The sequence below is a fragment of the Bos mutus genome, chromosome 26, assembly GCF_027580195.1.
Source record: "Bos mutus isolate GX-2022 chromosome 26, NWIPB_WYAK_1.1, whole genome shotgun sequence".
In the NCBI taxonomy this organism is placed as follows: Eukaryota; Metazoa; Chordata; class Mammalia; order Artiodactyla; family Bovidae; genus Bos; species Bos mutus.
The window spans coordinates 34,628,745-34,645,456 of NC_091642.1; the positions used below are offsets into that span (position 1 = coordinate 34,628,745).

The 16,712-nt window shown below is 43.8% G+C and overlaps 1 protein-coding gene across 48 annotated transcripts in view; it reads left to right on the forward strand.

Moving 5' to 3' along the window:
• Positions 1-16,712, forward strand: part of SORBS1 (sorbin and SH3 domain containing 1) — a 234,403-nt gene that overhangs the window by 58,518 nt on the left and 159,173 nt on the right. For all 48 annotated transcript variants that reach the window (XM_070363623.1, XM_070363628.1, XM_070363639.1 and 45 more), the window contains exon 2: positions 3,899-3,989. The gene's annotated coding sequence lies outside the window, so the exon portion shown is untranslated. The remainder of the gene's footprint in view (positions 1-3,898; positions 3,990-16,712) is intronic.

Here is a 16,712-nt window from a genome sequence, read left to right on the forward strand (position 1 = left end):
TTGTGATGTCTTTTGGAGGATTAGGTCAGAGAAAGCTCTTGTTTTATGCAAGGATATAAGGTACTGCAAGAAATTTTGTATTGCTTATCCCCCCAGAAGCATCTTGTGCTTTTGCTAGACTTCCTGCCCCACTGGGCCCTTCCAGATTTGCATTATGACCAGAGAGGAGAGCCCTTAGACTGAAGGGGCTGCTTGTCTCCTTGTTCTGGTAAAGGATACGATGGATTGCTGCTGGGCCTTGCAGCCAGGGAGACTGACCTTGGTCAGCTGTGGTTTTCTCCAGTGCTGGGCTGTCTGAAGGTCACTCAGTAGCATCTGTTGATGTCAGAGAAGAGATCTGTCTAGGCTGGTCCATTCAGGAAACAGGCTTCTTCCAATCTGTCATCCTTGTGGTACACAGCATTTACTTTGCCATTCTTGGCTTGAGATTGTTCAGGCCGTTTCTTGACCGCAAGTGGGAAGCTGGGAAGAGAAGTGCTGGGCCAGCTTGGCAGGTTTCCAGACGTCTCATCGATCTGCAGTGGCCTGCTCTTTGGTGGGCAGTAGGGACCTGATCAGAGTACTGTGTGCCTTGGAGCTGCTCCTCAAAGGCCATGTTGGTGACCAGATGCTCCCAGACCCTTTGCTCTGTCAGGGTGAGCCAACATAGGTGTAAAAGGGCTCAGATTTGCTGAGACTGGATAACTCCAATAGTCTGGGTGCCCTGGCATTGGGTCATGGTATACAGGGATTAGGGCAGAGAGGGAGGCTGGCTTCATTTACCCAGTTGCCATCCTGGCTGCTGCCATTCTATTTTTAAGTAAAAAGGAGTTAAGTGATCGTGGTGACAGTATGAGGTAAGGGTAGTAAGTAAACAGACTAAGGATGTGCAACTCCCCCAAAGCCTACATTCTTGAATCCTGCCAGAAAGATGCTCAACTAATGACCTTGACATTGTTCTGAAGAGTGAAAGGTTGTTCTGGAAAAAGGTGAGAGGTGACCCTTTTCTACATGAGTATCAGAGTCTGGGCATCAGAATCACCTATATAATTCCTACAGCTCCAAACCAGAGATTCTGATTTGATAGGTCTGAGGCCCAAGAAGCGGTTTTTGTTTTCTGCTGCTGCTGCTACGTTGCTTCAGTCGTGTCTGATTCTGTGCGACCCCATAGACGGAAGCCCACCAGGCTCCCCCATCCCTGGGATTCTCCAGGCAAGAACACTAAGTGATTCTAATTTTCAGCCAGATTTGGGAACCTGCCCAGCAGGTACAGATCCAGAGATGCATCCTTGTTTCCTTGTACAGACCTTGACCCTGATCCCTAACCATGGCCGTGTATTTGGTCTTCACTTCTCTTTATGGCCCTTTTCCAAAGCTTGTCATTCGGGGATGCTGCCCTGGCTTTGCCACACCTGGATCAAGGCTGGAGGCTCCTCTCTTTCTTCTCCTTGAAGAAAGCGGGGACCTCCACTTGGGCATTTTTTTTTTTCTCTTTTTTTTCATTGGAGGATAATTGCTTTACAATATTGTGTTGGCCTCTGCCATACATCAGCATGAATTGGCCATAGGCATCCCTGTGTCCCTTCCCTCCTGAACTCCCCTCTCATGTCCCTCCCCATCCGTCCCCTCTGGGCTGTCACAGAGCACTGGGTTGAGCTCCCCGTGTCGCCCGGCAAATTCCCATTGGCTATCTGTTATACACATGGGGAGGCATATGTCTCCGTGCTCTTGTCTCAAGTCATCCCGCCCTCTCCTTCCTGTACTGTGTTCACAAGTCTGTTCTCTATGCTTCTGTCTCCATTGCTGCCCTGCAAATACATGGGCATTTTGATGGGCAGATGTTTTGGAACGTTTTCTCACAAAACTTGCTGCCTGAGTCTCGACTGCATGGTAGATTCTGGCTGTAGAAATCCAGGTCTCGAGGTAGAGACAGGACCATCTCGTGATGGCACAGGGAAAAATCTGTTTACTGTCTTCTCAGACATCATGGAGGTTCTGGAAATACAGGAAGGTTGAGTGTTTCGACCCCTTTGTTTCTAGGGTCCTGCAGACTCTGGGACAGCATTGATTGCCCTGAGGGAGTGACAGATGGGCGTGGCCTGGCAGCGGGGCTGAAACTAGTGGCATTTTTGATCTGGGCACTTGGCAAGGTCAACATTCAAGAGAGCACATGTGGGCTGTGCATCAAGTCTTGATAGATGCTGCTGGGTCAGGTGGCATAAGGTGGAGTTTTTAAGACCTGTAAGATAATACAAGGTCTGGACAGTATAAATTGAAGGGGCTGTCCATAAGTTTTGCTCCAGCTCCACTGTCCCTGTCATTCCCACCTCCCCTTGGTTAGCCCCCTGCCTGCCGCACTCCCATGCCTGCTTCAGGCTTTCCTCTGACGCCTGGCCGTGTTAGGGTGCGTCTCTTCCCCTCAGTTGCACTAGGAGCCCCTACTCAGGGCTCCCATGGCACCTGCGCCTGCCCAGATTTTTATATTCACCTGTTGTTTTAGAAGTCTTTGAGTTTCTGAATCTCTTCATGTATCCATCACCTCACCTGCTGCCTGGCGTGTAATAGGACTCAGTAAATACCTGCTGAGTGAGAGAATCAACACATTCTTTGAGGGGAACGATATAAATAACTCTCTTCGTGACCTTATAGTTGAACACTGTTCATTTATTACAGTGGTCGTACCTGTATATAAGCTTATGGATAGCCTTGTATTCTAGATGCATATTCAGGGACATTTTTCTAGCATAAAGAGTGTTTCAGGCAGTTTGGAATGTTAACCGAGCACTTTTGAAGTAGCCAATTCATGGTATTTGTGAGAACTACTGTGTGTAAAGCAGCACAATTGTATTGAAAATGTCACATTAGGAAACAGGCCCGTAGGGAACCTGATATAACTTACTCTTACATTCTTTGGCAAATGAAGGTATGGCCAGCATTTTAGTACAGAGTAGGTTGGCTACTCCGACTGTGTTTCCTTGAATTGAGTATTTAGCTTTGAGAGAAACACACACACCCCCTGTGTGTATATGTATATATATAAAACTGACTTTTTGCTTTGTAATAGAAGACTGCTGTGCAGGGGGGCATAGTGAAAGAGTCCTGGGTTGAACCTTAGTTCTAGAGACAGAGCCAGTTCTAACTGTAGGAGTAGGTAAGTCAGTTTCCTCCTTTCACTTATGTAAAATGGGAGTGATATTCTTGTTCAAGGGTTGCAAATGTCTATAGAAATGAGGTCACTAACTTAAGGTGCTATATGTGCTTATACCTTTATTCCCCCCTCTTAGAGCTCAACCCCTTAGAACAAAATTTTCTACTTTTGTTAGAATCATAGGGAGAGGGAAATATTTTTGTATCTCTAGCAAAATAACACGAGGACAGTGATCACCACAGCTTTTCTCTGTGTTGGGATGATGGGGAGCGATAGGGACTGTGGCGTATTGGAATAGCCAAGCCTGCCTGTGAAGGGCAGCTGTTTCTTAGCACCAGCTGATTATTTTCAGACATGAACAGGGGCCATGTTGACAGATCCTCTCTTTTTTGAAAGGAGAAGCCAGAAATCTGGGATTTTATGGGACAGTTTTTGATTTTTAAATTTTTGGCTCAAATTTTCTGAACATATCCTGCAGATTACTATAATACCTCTACAGGCTAGAGGTGACCCACTTGGCATCTGTCATAGATGGTCTCAGGAGCTTCTTTCTGCCTGAGATCCATCGATTCTCATGGGACCTTTTCAGCCAATGAACTAAAGATGCAGCTTCTACCAGGGGAGGTCAGGGTGAGAAGGAAGTGGGGCTGGAGGATGAGGAGGGAGGCTTTGAGTCTAAACAGGGTGCCTAGCCATTGGTATTTAGAAGGCCTCCTTGGAGAGAGGCCGCAGGGTGCCTGCTTCAGATGTCTTGTATGTTTGTCATTGCAGGAGTGGTGGCATTTGTTGAAAGAGTTTGTGAGACCTTCTCCCTGCCCGGAGCCCCAGGACCAATGCATCTTTCCAGCACCTTACACCACTGGTAAATATGTGTTGTGTTTTATTTGTTGCTGCTGCTGCTGTAATTCAACGGAGGGCCATGTTTTCAGTGGACTATGGAATGGGATTTTCAGAGAACCACACTGCGTTTTCTGTCATAGAAGGAAGGAAACTGGGACTGGCCTAGGCATATATGAGTTCTGCTACCTCCTTGGTTCTGCTATTTATTGTGGGTTTTTAGGTGCATTTTTTTTTTTTTTTTACCTCCCTGGGCCTGCAGACAGTGAAATGACTCCTGCTCTGCTGAAAGATTATGTGAGAATGCTTCCAAGGGAATAAAATGCTGAGCAAATACGGAGTAATCCTGTTTAGTTCTGAGGTGTAGAGCTGGGTGATTCTGTGCAAGCAAGTTGAGAAGTGAACACGTATGTTAGAAACACGGATTTTTAAATACATATTTCGAGTCCTCCAGAGTGGTTCTTCAAGGGATTTGCATTTTCATTTTTTCCCTTCCTACCATTCCCATACTTCATGGGAAATAGATGGGGAAACAGTGGAAACAGTGTCAGACTTTATTTTTGGGGGCTCCAAAATCACTGCAGATGGTGACCGCAGCCATGAAATTAAAAGACGCTTACTCCTTGGAAGGAAAGTTATGACCAACCTAGATAGCATATTCAAAAGCAGAGACATTACTTTGCCAACAAAGGTTTGTCTAGTCAAGGCTATGGTTTTTCCTGTGGTTATGTATGGATGTGAGAGTTGGACTGTGAAGAAGGCTGAGCACCGAAGAATTGATGCTTTTGAACTGTGGTGTTGGAGAAGACTCTTGAGAGTCCCTTGGACTGCAAGGAGATCCAACCAGTCCATTCTAAAGGAGATCAGCCCTGGGATTTCTTTGGAAGGAATGATGCTAAAGCTGAAACTCCAGTACTTTGGCCACCTCATGCGAAGAGTTGACTCATTGGAAAAGACTCTGATGCTGGGAGGGATTGGGGGCAAGAGGAGAAGGGGACGACAGAGGATGAGATGGCTGGATGGCATCACTGACTCGATGGACGTGAGTCTGAGTGAACTCCGGGAGTTGGTGATGGACAGGGAGGCCTGGCGTGCTGTGATTCATGGGGTCGCAAAGAGTCGGACACGACTGAGCGACTGATCTGATCTGATCCTACCATTCCAGCTGCCCTTTTATAGAAAGATAAATTAACTCTGTTTCACAATTACCTTCATTTTTATTTGCCATCAGATAATTTCACAGTTAACAAATGTTCTTCCGCTTTCCAAAGAAACTAATTACTCATCACAGCAGGTAAATGTCTTGCATCTGTGGCAGCTGAAAGAGGCAAAACTATGTCCTTAACACAAGTGGGTTCTAATGCTAAGAGTGCTTGGAGGCATACCAGCTAGTTGATGGTGAAGGTCTCACGTGAGTTCTGAGCTGGGGGGACCATGAGCCAGGAAGGCAGTATGACCCATGCGTCTTGATTCCAGCCGTTCTTTATTGATTGAGAGAAGCTGGTTTGTTTGCTGCTGACTGCCTGGTCCACTCCTAACTAGGTGAATCAGATGCTCTTACGACCCAGTGAGACATGACCTGGAGGCATGGCCGCCTGGGGAGTATGCAGGTTGCTGGGGTGGGGCGGGAAAGAAGGGCAGTTGGTCAGGCCCAAGGTTAGGGACCCAACTGAAACATGGGAGGCTGGCTGTCCTCATTACTGTGCCTAAAGGGACACAGTGGACATTCTGGCTTCCTCAGAGCCTCATCTTTTAGGAAGAGGTCTATGGTGGAGTTCTCAGGGAACCAGTGGTCCCAGGTGGGTGGGACCCTTCCTCCATTCAGTAAACATGCATGAATGCCCACTCTGTGCCAAGGCACGGCTCTGGGCACTGGGGACTCAGTGGACTGAAGCTTGGATTTGAGTGGGGTGACAAGAATGTGACCTCCATGAGGGCAGGGGTCTTTACTTATTCACTGCTCTCTGCCCAGCTCCTAGAAGAGCACCTTGTACATGGTGGTGGGTGCTCATGAAATAAGTGTTTTGTGAATGAAGGAAATAACTAAATAGATAATACAATTTCAGGGAGTGATAAGTGCTATAAAAGAAGTGAGGAGTTCTTTTTAACACCAACAGCATTTTGTATTGGGGTATAGCCAATGAACAATTTTGTGATGGTTTCAGGTGAACAGTGAAGGGACTCAGCCATGCATGTGCATGTATCCATTTTGCCCCAAACCTGAGGGGTTCCTTTTGAAAGAGGTCTGAGAAGGTCTTTGTTTGGAGAGGGGTGGATAGAAATTGTGTGCAGAGATCTGAATGTAGTGAAGGAATCTGCGGAGAGGTGGTTAGCAGAGGAAACAGAAGGCAAAAAGAAAGGCCTTGGTGTAGGCTGAGCTTGGCAGGATAGAGGGGCAGGAAGGCAGCCAGTCTGGCTGGCCTTGAGCTGGGGAGTGGTTCTGGGGAGCAGAGTGATATGAAATGAGGTCAATGGTAGATCTTATAGGCATGGTAAGGAGTTGAGATTTACTCCAAAACCTTGTGTGTGATTGGATACCTTTTGAGAAGTTTGAGTGAAATAGTGATATGATTTTCTTTGAGCTTTAAAATTATTTCTCTGGGTTCTGAATGGAGAATAGACTTTTGGGGGCAAGAATAGAATCAGTGTTACCTGTAGGTGGCCCTTCTGGTCTAGGCCAGAGATAAGGGCATGGCTTGGATTAACATGGTGAATATAAAATTATGCGATCTGGTCAAGCTCAGGGTATATTTTGAAGATAGAACTTGCTGGATTGAGTGTGTGGTATGAGCAAAAAGGAAAGTGGGTAAGTCCAGTGTTTTTGGCTAGGTGAATGGTGTTGTTATTTACTAAGATGGGGAACAGAGAAGGAGGTTTGGGGAGGACCCTGAGAGTTCCATTTGGGCATATTAAGTTTGAAATGCCCATTCAATATTCATATAGAGATTTAGAAATTCAGAGTTGGCTAGAGCTGGAAATGGTACCTTTGAGAGTCATCAGCATGTAGATGGTATTTGAAGCTATGAGATGGAGATGATGATTCAGGGAGAAAAAGAAGAGATAGGTAGAATTTGGACAAAGAAAATAAAGGCAAAGGGTTAATTTACCATATAAAATTCCTACTAAGAAGTGAATGAAGACACATCTCTAATGAATAAGGGATTTGTTCAGTCGCCAATTCGTGTCTGACTGTTAGCTACCCCATGGGCTGCAGCATGCCAGGCTTCCCTGTCCTGCCCTGCACCATCTCCCAGAATTTGCCCAAGTTCGTGTCCGTTGAACTGGTGTTGCCATCCAACCATCTCATGCTCTGTCACCCTCTTCTCCTTCTGCTTTCAATCTTTCCCAGCATCAGGGTATAAACTGCTGAATAAGGGATAAGTTCATGTAATACAAATAGAAATGGTTCAAGTGAGATGACATGAAAATATAATAAAGCTTCACCTTATGTTTTTTTTAAAAAATGGAAATACTGTGACTCCTCCAAATCAAGAAAATTAGTTTTAGAATTGCATGATTTAAAATCTGGCCAGCTGAGTGAATTATAAACTGCATTTATGCAATTGGCACATGGCTGTCTTTGGCTGGCAAGCAGAAGGATCCAGCATCCTTTGCCAGTAATAGCCCATAAGTTTCACTGTTCTTTATATGCACTAGAATTTCTACAAGCCATTTTGATGAAGTTTAATTTACTGTTAGTTAATACATTGCAAATTTTTTTCATTCTCTGATCACACTCAAAATTTCATTAAATGAAGATTTGCTAAATGGAAAGCGGTCCCTGAAAATCAGTAGTTTGGCGGTGAAAGTTGTGATGTAATTTTATGAAAAAGCCAAAAAGACAACCTTGATTTGCAGGACCACAATTTATGAAATATTTTGATATCCTTGAAATACCAAAGATAAATGCTATAAGATAATAAAGCAGCAAAAATAGACAGTGATGGTTGTGGTAGATGTATGTGTTTCAGGACCACCCATACACCTTTAATCATCAGCCACTGACATGAGAAGATTATTTTTTGAGCAAACACATTTTCCATTTTCATCTATTTGTGGGTTTCTGGCACAGAATACAGCTCTATATTGGTTTTGTCCCCTTCCCAGAGAAAACACCCCACTGAGCTTCCTGCATATTCTCCCTGGGCTCCTTGGTTTTTCTGTTCCTACATTACCTGGGAAATCTCTTTACTCTGGTTATCTCCAGCCCCCAGAGACACTTTTGCCCCCTTCCCAAAGTTACCAACTCAAAGCCTGTCCGCCTCCTCCCTCTCCCGGGTTTAGGGTCCCACCGTCTCTGGCTGCCCTGTGAGCTTCAGGTTAGCCTTCCCCAGACGTTCTTGGATATCTTCAAGATTCTCTTCTTTGAAACATTTCCACTTTTTCTCCAGGCTTGGTTTTGTTTTGTTTTTTAAAGGCCTTTTGTGCAAATGACAAAAAGCATGGAAAACTGTGCAGCTGTTGAGGGCAGTGGGCTAAGCAGCATGCTGAAATGTGCTGTTTCCAGTTGCCCGGGGTAATGGGCAGCCCTCACTTGCTCTTCCGTGTATCTCAAGACCCTTGTGTTTCAGTGAAAATATTCTCAGTGAGACTTAGGGAGTATCTAATCTCTGGAAAATGAGCACTTATTGGGTAGTATTCTATATCTGAAACCACTGATTTATGGCAAAATGAAGGTTTCAGTGGAATGTTCATGACGATTGACAGCAACCTTGGTTTTCACTCGTCATCTTTTCTCAGAGTGGAACCTAAATAAGATTAAAAAGAATGAAACCTACTGGCAGTCATAGGGTGAGGATTTCTCCTGTTTCCTTTTCAGCAAGTGGTTTTAGGAATGAAGGGAAAAATTTTTTTTGGTACCTTCCCATGCCCCCAGAGACTTAAGTGGTGGGACATTTATAAATGGTTCTATCTCCCTTATGTTCTGTAAAAAATAGCCAGGGGTGCAGAATAGTGCTTCATTGCTCATGTGTATGTGGGTCGTCTTAGGAGGAGCTGCTGGAGATGAGTAACCTTGGAGAAGGGCAGTGGTATATGAAGGGAACTTCCTTTTCAGTCTCCACCCTTTTGTCCTAAATCTTTTGGTTTATGTATTATCTTTCAAAAGAATAATAGTACCTCTTCTCGGCTTAACAAATGACCTAGAAAAATCTAAAGTTCCTTCACTTCTTGTTTTTATTGGGACTCTTGCTTGATGTGCATGTTGACCAAGGTCATTGTTGGTTCAATAGCCATTGCCTTTATTTGTTGTAACGCTTCATGTTCATCAGCAACTTGGTGTGAGGCTTTGGGAAGAAATTTTCCTTTACTGTTCTAGGTCTTTCTGACTGGTCTAAGATTTGAACTGACATCAGACAGATTAACAGGAGAAAACTGAACAAAAGTGTAACAACCTGCATGCAAGGGAGAGACCCAGGAAAACTCAAGTAACTCCCCTAAGTGTCCAATACTCTAGCTTTCGATATTGTCCTTAGCTAAAGATAAAAGAGGATGAGAGTCAGTCATGGGAGTTGACCAGGAAAAGGACTGTAAGCTAAGGTAAGGTTGTTATGTAGATTAGTCATCATCTTATCCATTGATAAGAGTTTCTAGAGGTCTCATCATCCTCCTCTACCCGGTACAACAGGGACACACCCTTACAAATGAAGATTTACCTGTAAGTGTTTCTTCTAAAAGGGTCACTTCTGTTTGGTTTTCAGAATTTTTCCCATGTCTGTGGTTTCTTAGAAACTATAACCAGCTTAACATAATTAATATGCCAAAGAGATATGTTTTGGGGTGGCAAATTCTGTTCCCCTACAGCCTCTTTACCTTGACCTTCACATTTCTGTGTGTTACAAAAATGTCAATCAGGCCAATTTCATTTCCTCTTTGGCTCTTTCAAAAAGGATTCAAGGCTGTTTCAGGCTAATATTTTACTCAGCCACCTTAGACAAATGTGAATTCAAATGGGGTGTAGTTGCCATGAGTTGAGGCACAAATTATATTCGTTTCAATGGGCCATCTCCCTGCCGCCCTGTAGAGCAAAGTCTTATTATTGCATTGTGGATCAGAACATGGGATTTGGAATCTGTTGTGGTTGATAGCCCCTAACCCCAGAGTTCATTCAAAATGATCTTCCCAAACTCATTTTCCTTGTTTTAAAAATCTCAGCACCTGTCAGAAAATGTCAGTAATTTGCCCAAGTTGTAACTTTTTTTGAAAGCGGAGACTGAATCCAGTGTCTAGGACTAATGAGCAGATCACTACACTGTCTGGAGTGTGTGCTCTTTCCGGGTCCATTTCTACAGGGGTCATTGTCTAAAAGTATCTTCCTGGGCTAGCATGTTCGTTTGTCTTCCCAGAGGTTCATAAAGCTGTTTTCTGGCCAACATTTTTGTGTTCTACAGAGCCATGACATTCGTTCTGTGCAGCAGCCACGTTTCTTAGGTGGTGATGTTTCTCCAAGAGATTTACACATTTGATTTTATACTTTTAAAACAAACAGGGAGTTGTATCACATTTGCCAGCCAACCATGTGTAAAAACAAGATACTTTCTCCTTTTCTATCTAGTCACTACAAATAGTCAGATATTTTTCAGTCCCCCTTCCTCCTCACCAGGTTTGGGGAAGTAAATGTTAGATTGTGCTTAGGGATGCTACTGAGATAAGGCCGGCAACATCATCTCCAGTGATCACTGAATGTCATGGAAAGAAATGATCTTGATTGCTCCACTGACTCATTTAGACTAGGCACCACCTGATACCTGCTTCACAGCAGTGCCCTTGTCCTGCAGTCTCTTATCAGCATAGAGATGAGTCACTCTGTCTTCCTCAGTAAGAGAGATTTTCTCCGGTCTGCTGATCCCATCAGTGATTTAAAAGAAAAAAAAAAAAAAAAAGGATCCTGCAGGAGTATGTTTGAGAAAAAAAAAACGACTACGTTATCTGTGTTTGAACTTGCACAATTGAACTTTCACTTTTATAATCAGGTATTGATTCTTAGGCTTTTGTGAGAAGAAGGGTCAAGAACACCACCCCTCCACCCCAGATGCACGTGTACCCACATAATTTGCATGGATAGTACTTTTACATTTTAAATAGATGACTTTCCCCCCATCTGGTTATCATGCCTTCTAACTTAGTCACATAAACCATTAGCATACCATTATAAAAGTGGCTGCCTCTGGGTACTTCTGGGTGGCATTTCTGATTAGACAAAAATTTTAGGGAAAATTGCTATGTTCAAGGCAGCCTGACTTTGATGAAATGTGCAACTTCTGGAATTGTCCCAACATGGACTCAAAAGCTGAAAATACTCTTAAATCAATTTCTGTTGTTTTAATTAAAGAAGGAAGTAAAGGTATCTTTACCCTTCTTGCTTTCTAACAGCTAATTTCAATCTTTTTCCTCAAATTTATGTATTCTCCCATCCTCATTCCCCTTGGGCAAGAGAAAAGCTATTATAAGGGAATAATATAGGTTTAAAAAAGAGTATATTAAAAAAAAAGTATATAGAATCCATTCTTCATTTTCCAATAAATTTGTGTTTCTAGGCACTGAATTTACTTCCTGAATTAATCATGTTTATAGCATTTTGTCCTTCAAACTGTCTATAAAACACCAGTATTTAAAAAAATTTGAAAGTAAGTGACCAGAATTTTCAAAGTTGGGGAAATTTCACATGATTGGGTTTCTAGCTGCTGTGCACAGTGAGAATATCTAACAGTGCTGAGCCATATTCTTACATGGGACGGTATGGGCTGGAGTGGAACAGCCATTGACCCATCATGTGAGAGCATATGAGTCCCAATTTATTGCAGTCCCCAGACCATGATCTGTTATCTGGATGGCCCTCTCAGCCTATATAACTCCAGCCTTTGTAACTCCTGACTTTCAGTATCAGTTTAAAATCTTATCTTGACATATCAAAGGATCTTGAGGTTCAGCAAAGAATCATTTTGGTATCCCCCTTTTTAAATGTGGAAACTACATTTACAGTGATAGAAAAATAGTTGTCTATGGAGTGAAACATTTTTTTTTTCTTTAAGGGATTTATGCCTTTTTAAATAAGAGGGGAAGGAAAGACAGCAATAATGTAATTTTTCAGTATTCTTTACAGATATCCAATCATTATATTAATTTTGAAACATATCATGTACTCTGTCTAATGTGGTTTGCTCATAAAATTACCATGTTGGAGACATTTATACAAATCTACTAATTATATTTGCTCTTAAATAGTTCCAGTTTTTTTTTTCTCTTTCTTTCAAATGGAGCTGAACTACTGAACTTGAAGGAACTTGAACATTTCTTAGTTTCCCTTTTTATAATAAGCAGACAAAAATATAAAACTGGATGACAGAAGTCCCTGATGTTTTGGTGAAGCAGAGCTGTTAGTTTTTTGGTCCCTGGTACCTTCCAAAATATTCAGTAGATTATAGGAAAGGAGCTTCATAAAAACAAAAGCCAACAAGAAATCCTAAAACTTTAATAACCATGTGAATTTAAATCATCCCCATTTTATAAGCTATTGTGATCAGTCTGTTTCTAATAACGCCCTTTTCCTCCTAAAATTATTCCTGTAAACTTCCGAAAACTAAATGCTAGCCAGAATGGAGATAGCCTCTCAATCCTTTTTCATTTTTAGCTGCTTGGCTTTGGGTGAAAGCTCTTCGGACACTCTCGGTCTGCTGGACTGGCCAAGGAAGGGACAGTAGTTCTCATTCCGGTAACCTCCTGGGCCCTTACTGGCCACCTGCCCTGGGACAACCCACCCTCCCCAGGCTTTGTTTGTTTCTTATATGTAATGAGATCGTGTTTGAGTTTCACTCAAACCCCAACGGTCTAGAATTGTCATGTTCTGTCACGTGCCCCACACACGCAGAGCTGCACGTGAGTTCTGGGAAACTCTGGAGACCAACTACACAACCAGGTCTAGGGGGTTAGAAGACCAACATCTCAATGTGAAACCATTAGGTGGTGTTTCAGGAAACACTGAGGAGTTCCAGTTCTTTATGTCTCAGCGCAGAAAGAATTCAATGAGAAGCAAAGTGGTAGATAAGAAATGCTGTGTTAGAATAGGATGTTCGTGAAGCTTACAAGCCATCGGGGTGAGAGAGTGCCACACCCTGAAAACTTTCCTTTATAATCAAAGGAAAAGTGGGGAGGGGGAGAAGACCCCCTTCTTTCTCATTCTTGAGTAGACATCACACTTTCATCATTAGCTCCTCCTCGAGGTTGAGCAGGGGAGTTTTCTTGTCTCTATATCAAGCTAATACTGTCCTGGCTATGGACAGGGTCTTTCACACTGAAATGTCACCTTTCCATAAATTTGTTTTTTAATGTGTGCAGATAGCATGATCTGGGGTCATTAACTTACTGAGCTCACTGGGTAGGATGTGGGTCTCATGCCACCATTGTCTTACTGTTTTGGGGCATGTCTTGTGCTTCTGTTGCTAAGCAACCCTGCTTTTGGAGAAGGCAATGACAACCCACTCCAGTACTCTTGCCTGGGGAATCCCAGGGATGGCGGAGCCTGGTGGGCTGCTGTCTATGGGGTCGCACAGAGTCGGACACGACTGAAGTGACTTAGCAGCAGCAGCAGCAACCCTGCTTTCCTGAGTGATCATTAACTTCAGGGATCTTCCATATATTATATATAAATATATATATATATATATTTTTTACTTCCAATTCCCTAGTGGAATTAACTATTTAATCACCTGTTTTGTCCCTTAACTCTGTCCCTGTCAAATGGAGGAGGATTCCTAATGCCATTTCTTCCTCATGGTTACCTGGAATAAACAGGAGAGAACAATGTGTAAGGAGTTCTGTACTTAGGAGCTCACAATGTCACCCTGACCTTGCGAGAGAGTTCTCTAGCTCTGTTTAGTAGATGGTGTGGGGAGATGGATTTATCTTCCTGGCATTCTACAGAGTATTTCCATTGATCAGTGCTCCTAGCCTATAAGCTGGCCCATGTTCACTGGTCAGTCTCTTAGACACTTGAATTTACCAATCCTGGGTGATGCTTTTCCTTTATTTCATGATAGCAGGTCCAATACCAGTTGCAAACCATCTGTTGGCCATTATGAGTCAAAATTGTTGACCAGAACAAAAAATAAATGAGTGACAGACAGGTGTTAGTGGGGTAAATATGTTAACACAGGGCGGTGCCCTAGAGGCCCTACGGTGTTTTGCTTGGGGCTGGATCAGCAGTTGGCTCAGGCCATGCTATTCTGTCCATTGGCTGAGAGCTTATGCTGGCACCAAGAACATGGAAAAATAAATAACTGTACATACAGTTCAGTATAATATACATACAATATATGGAACCTATAGGAGTGTGCTTTTTATATTTAAAGCATTTATATTGTGTTTTTAGGAAATGTATTTCAGAACTAAATGGCACTACCATGATTCAGTGCTTCTTGGGTTGGCATTAAATGAACCGTGTGTAGGAACAAAGCAGGGAACAGTTGGTAAAGGCCTCGCCATTGTGTTAATACAAAGGATGTTTTTGGCAGAGTCCTGCACGACTGAGCGACTTCACTTTCACTTTTCACTTTCCTGCATTGGAGAAGGAAATGGCAAGCCACTCCAGTGTTCTTGCCTGGAGAATCCCACGGACGGGGGAGCCTGGTGGGCTGCCGTCTATGGGGTTGCACAGAGTCGGACACGACTGAAGTGACTTAGCAGCAGCAGCAGACTATATTCTTGGTTCACATGCCTGGAGATACTGTGTATTTGCAACTCAGCGTCTAAATCTGTTTACTTGTTTGGGGACTTCTCTGGTGGTTCAGTGGTTAAAACTCTGTGCTTCACTGCAGGGGGCACAGGTTCGATCCCTGGTCAGGGAACTCAGATCCCACATGCTGAATGGTACTGCCAAAAAAAAAAAAAGTATTTGTTTCTTCAAGCAATGGTTATGGAGTAGCTAATAATATTTGCATAAAACCTTTTGGCATGCGGGTACACACATAGACCTCATCCCACTTAAGTGTGCTGTTTCAGAGTCCAGTCAGAAGCACGGGCAACAGCCTGCATGAGTGGATGACTGTGGTTTCCATTTCCTTTTACTTTCTTCTGTATTGATGAGCAGAGGTCCCCACAGCTCGGCCCGGGCTCTGCAGGAAGGAGCTGAGACAGATGGGCAGAAAGGTTGCTACAGAGCAGCGCTTGGACAGGCGTTCCCAGGAGCAGAGGAGGTGGGGAGGGTGGTCTGCTGAGCATGAGTTGGATGGGTGGGCTGTGGCTGTGGCTCTGAGGAAGATGGAAACTATTTGGAACAGCTGCTGTGGGTTGGGCACCAGGGACTGAGCAGGGGTTGAAAGCAAGGCCTGCTGTGTGACGGGGAGGAAGCCTGTGTGTGAAGCAGGTGTAGCTTGGCCATGTGACTCAGGGGAAGAGGGACAGGCTGGGGGCAGGAGTTGGATGGTTGCTTGGTGAACTGGCCTTGTGTTGGCATGCACTGACCCAAAGAGTGTGGCTGTATAGGGAGGTGTTAGGATGAACAGCAGAGGACTGTAGGAGTTCTGGGGTGCTGATTGTAGCTTTTCTTACTACTTTATCTCTGAACTCCTCCCATCATGCATGCCCTGTTGGGCCATTCCTCTCTGGGGATCATTTTGTACATAAGACTCCTTTTGCCCTTACTGGCCTGGGCATCACTTCTGGGAAGCTGTTCCTGATTGCCCTCTTTCTATGCTGGGTCAGCTGACTCTTCGCCCTGTCCGCGTGTCTCTCCCTGCATACTGTAGAAGCTTGTTTACAGGCTGCTAGTATAAGTGATTGGATGGTTCCTTGAGTGCAAGACTGTTCTAGTACTCAGCAGAGCACTGGACATACAGAAGGTATTCAGTAGGAGGGGACATGACTGGTTGAGCTGCAGTATTTAGTATAATAGTATAATGGAATGTAAGGACTGGAAGAAAACTATGATGGCAGCTAGTCTAACTCATTCATTTTATTCTATTTTCTTATAGACGTATATTCTTTTCCATCCAGGATATTGAGTATAGTTGCCTGTGCTGTATATACAGTAGTACTTTGTCATTTATCCATCCTATATATAATAGTTTGCATCTGCTAATCCCCAAATTCCAATCCTTCCCTCCCTCTGCCTCCTGTTTCTATTTCATAAATAGGTTCTGCTGCTGCTGCTGCTGCTGCTAAGTTGCTTCAGTCATGTCCGACTCTGTGCGACCCCATAGACGGCAGCCCACCAGGCTCCCCCGTCCCTGGGATTCTCCAGGCAAGAACACTGGCGTGGGTTGCCATTTCCTTCTCCAATGCATGAAAGTGAAAAGTGAAAGTGAAGTCGCTCAGTTGTGTCTGACCCTCAGCGACCCCATGGACTGCAGCCTACCAGGCTCCTCCGTCCATGGGGCTTTCCAGGCAAGGGTACTGGAGTGGGTGCCACTGCCTTCTCCCATAGATAGGGTCATTTGTGTAATATTTTAGAATCCACGTATCATACAGTATTTGTCTTTCTCTTCCTGAGTTACTTTGTTTAGTATGATAATCTCTAGTTGCATCCATGTTGCTGCAAATGCCATTTCGTTCTTTAAGACTGAGTAATATTTCTTCATATGTATACACCACGTCTTCTTTTTGCACTTATCTGCTGATGGACATTTAGGTTGTTTGCATGTCTTGGCTAGTGTAAATCTACTCCTTCATTTTACAGTTCACAGAGAACTGAAACTCAGAGAGGTTGAGTGCCAGGCCTGATGTCACACAGCTTTGCTCGAGGCAGAGCCGGGAC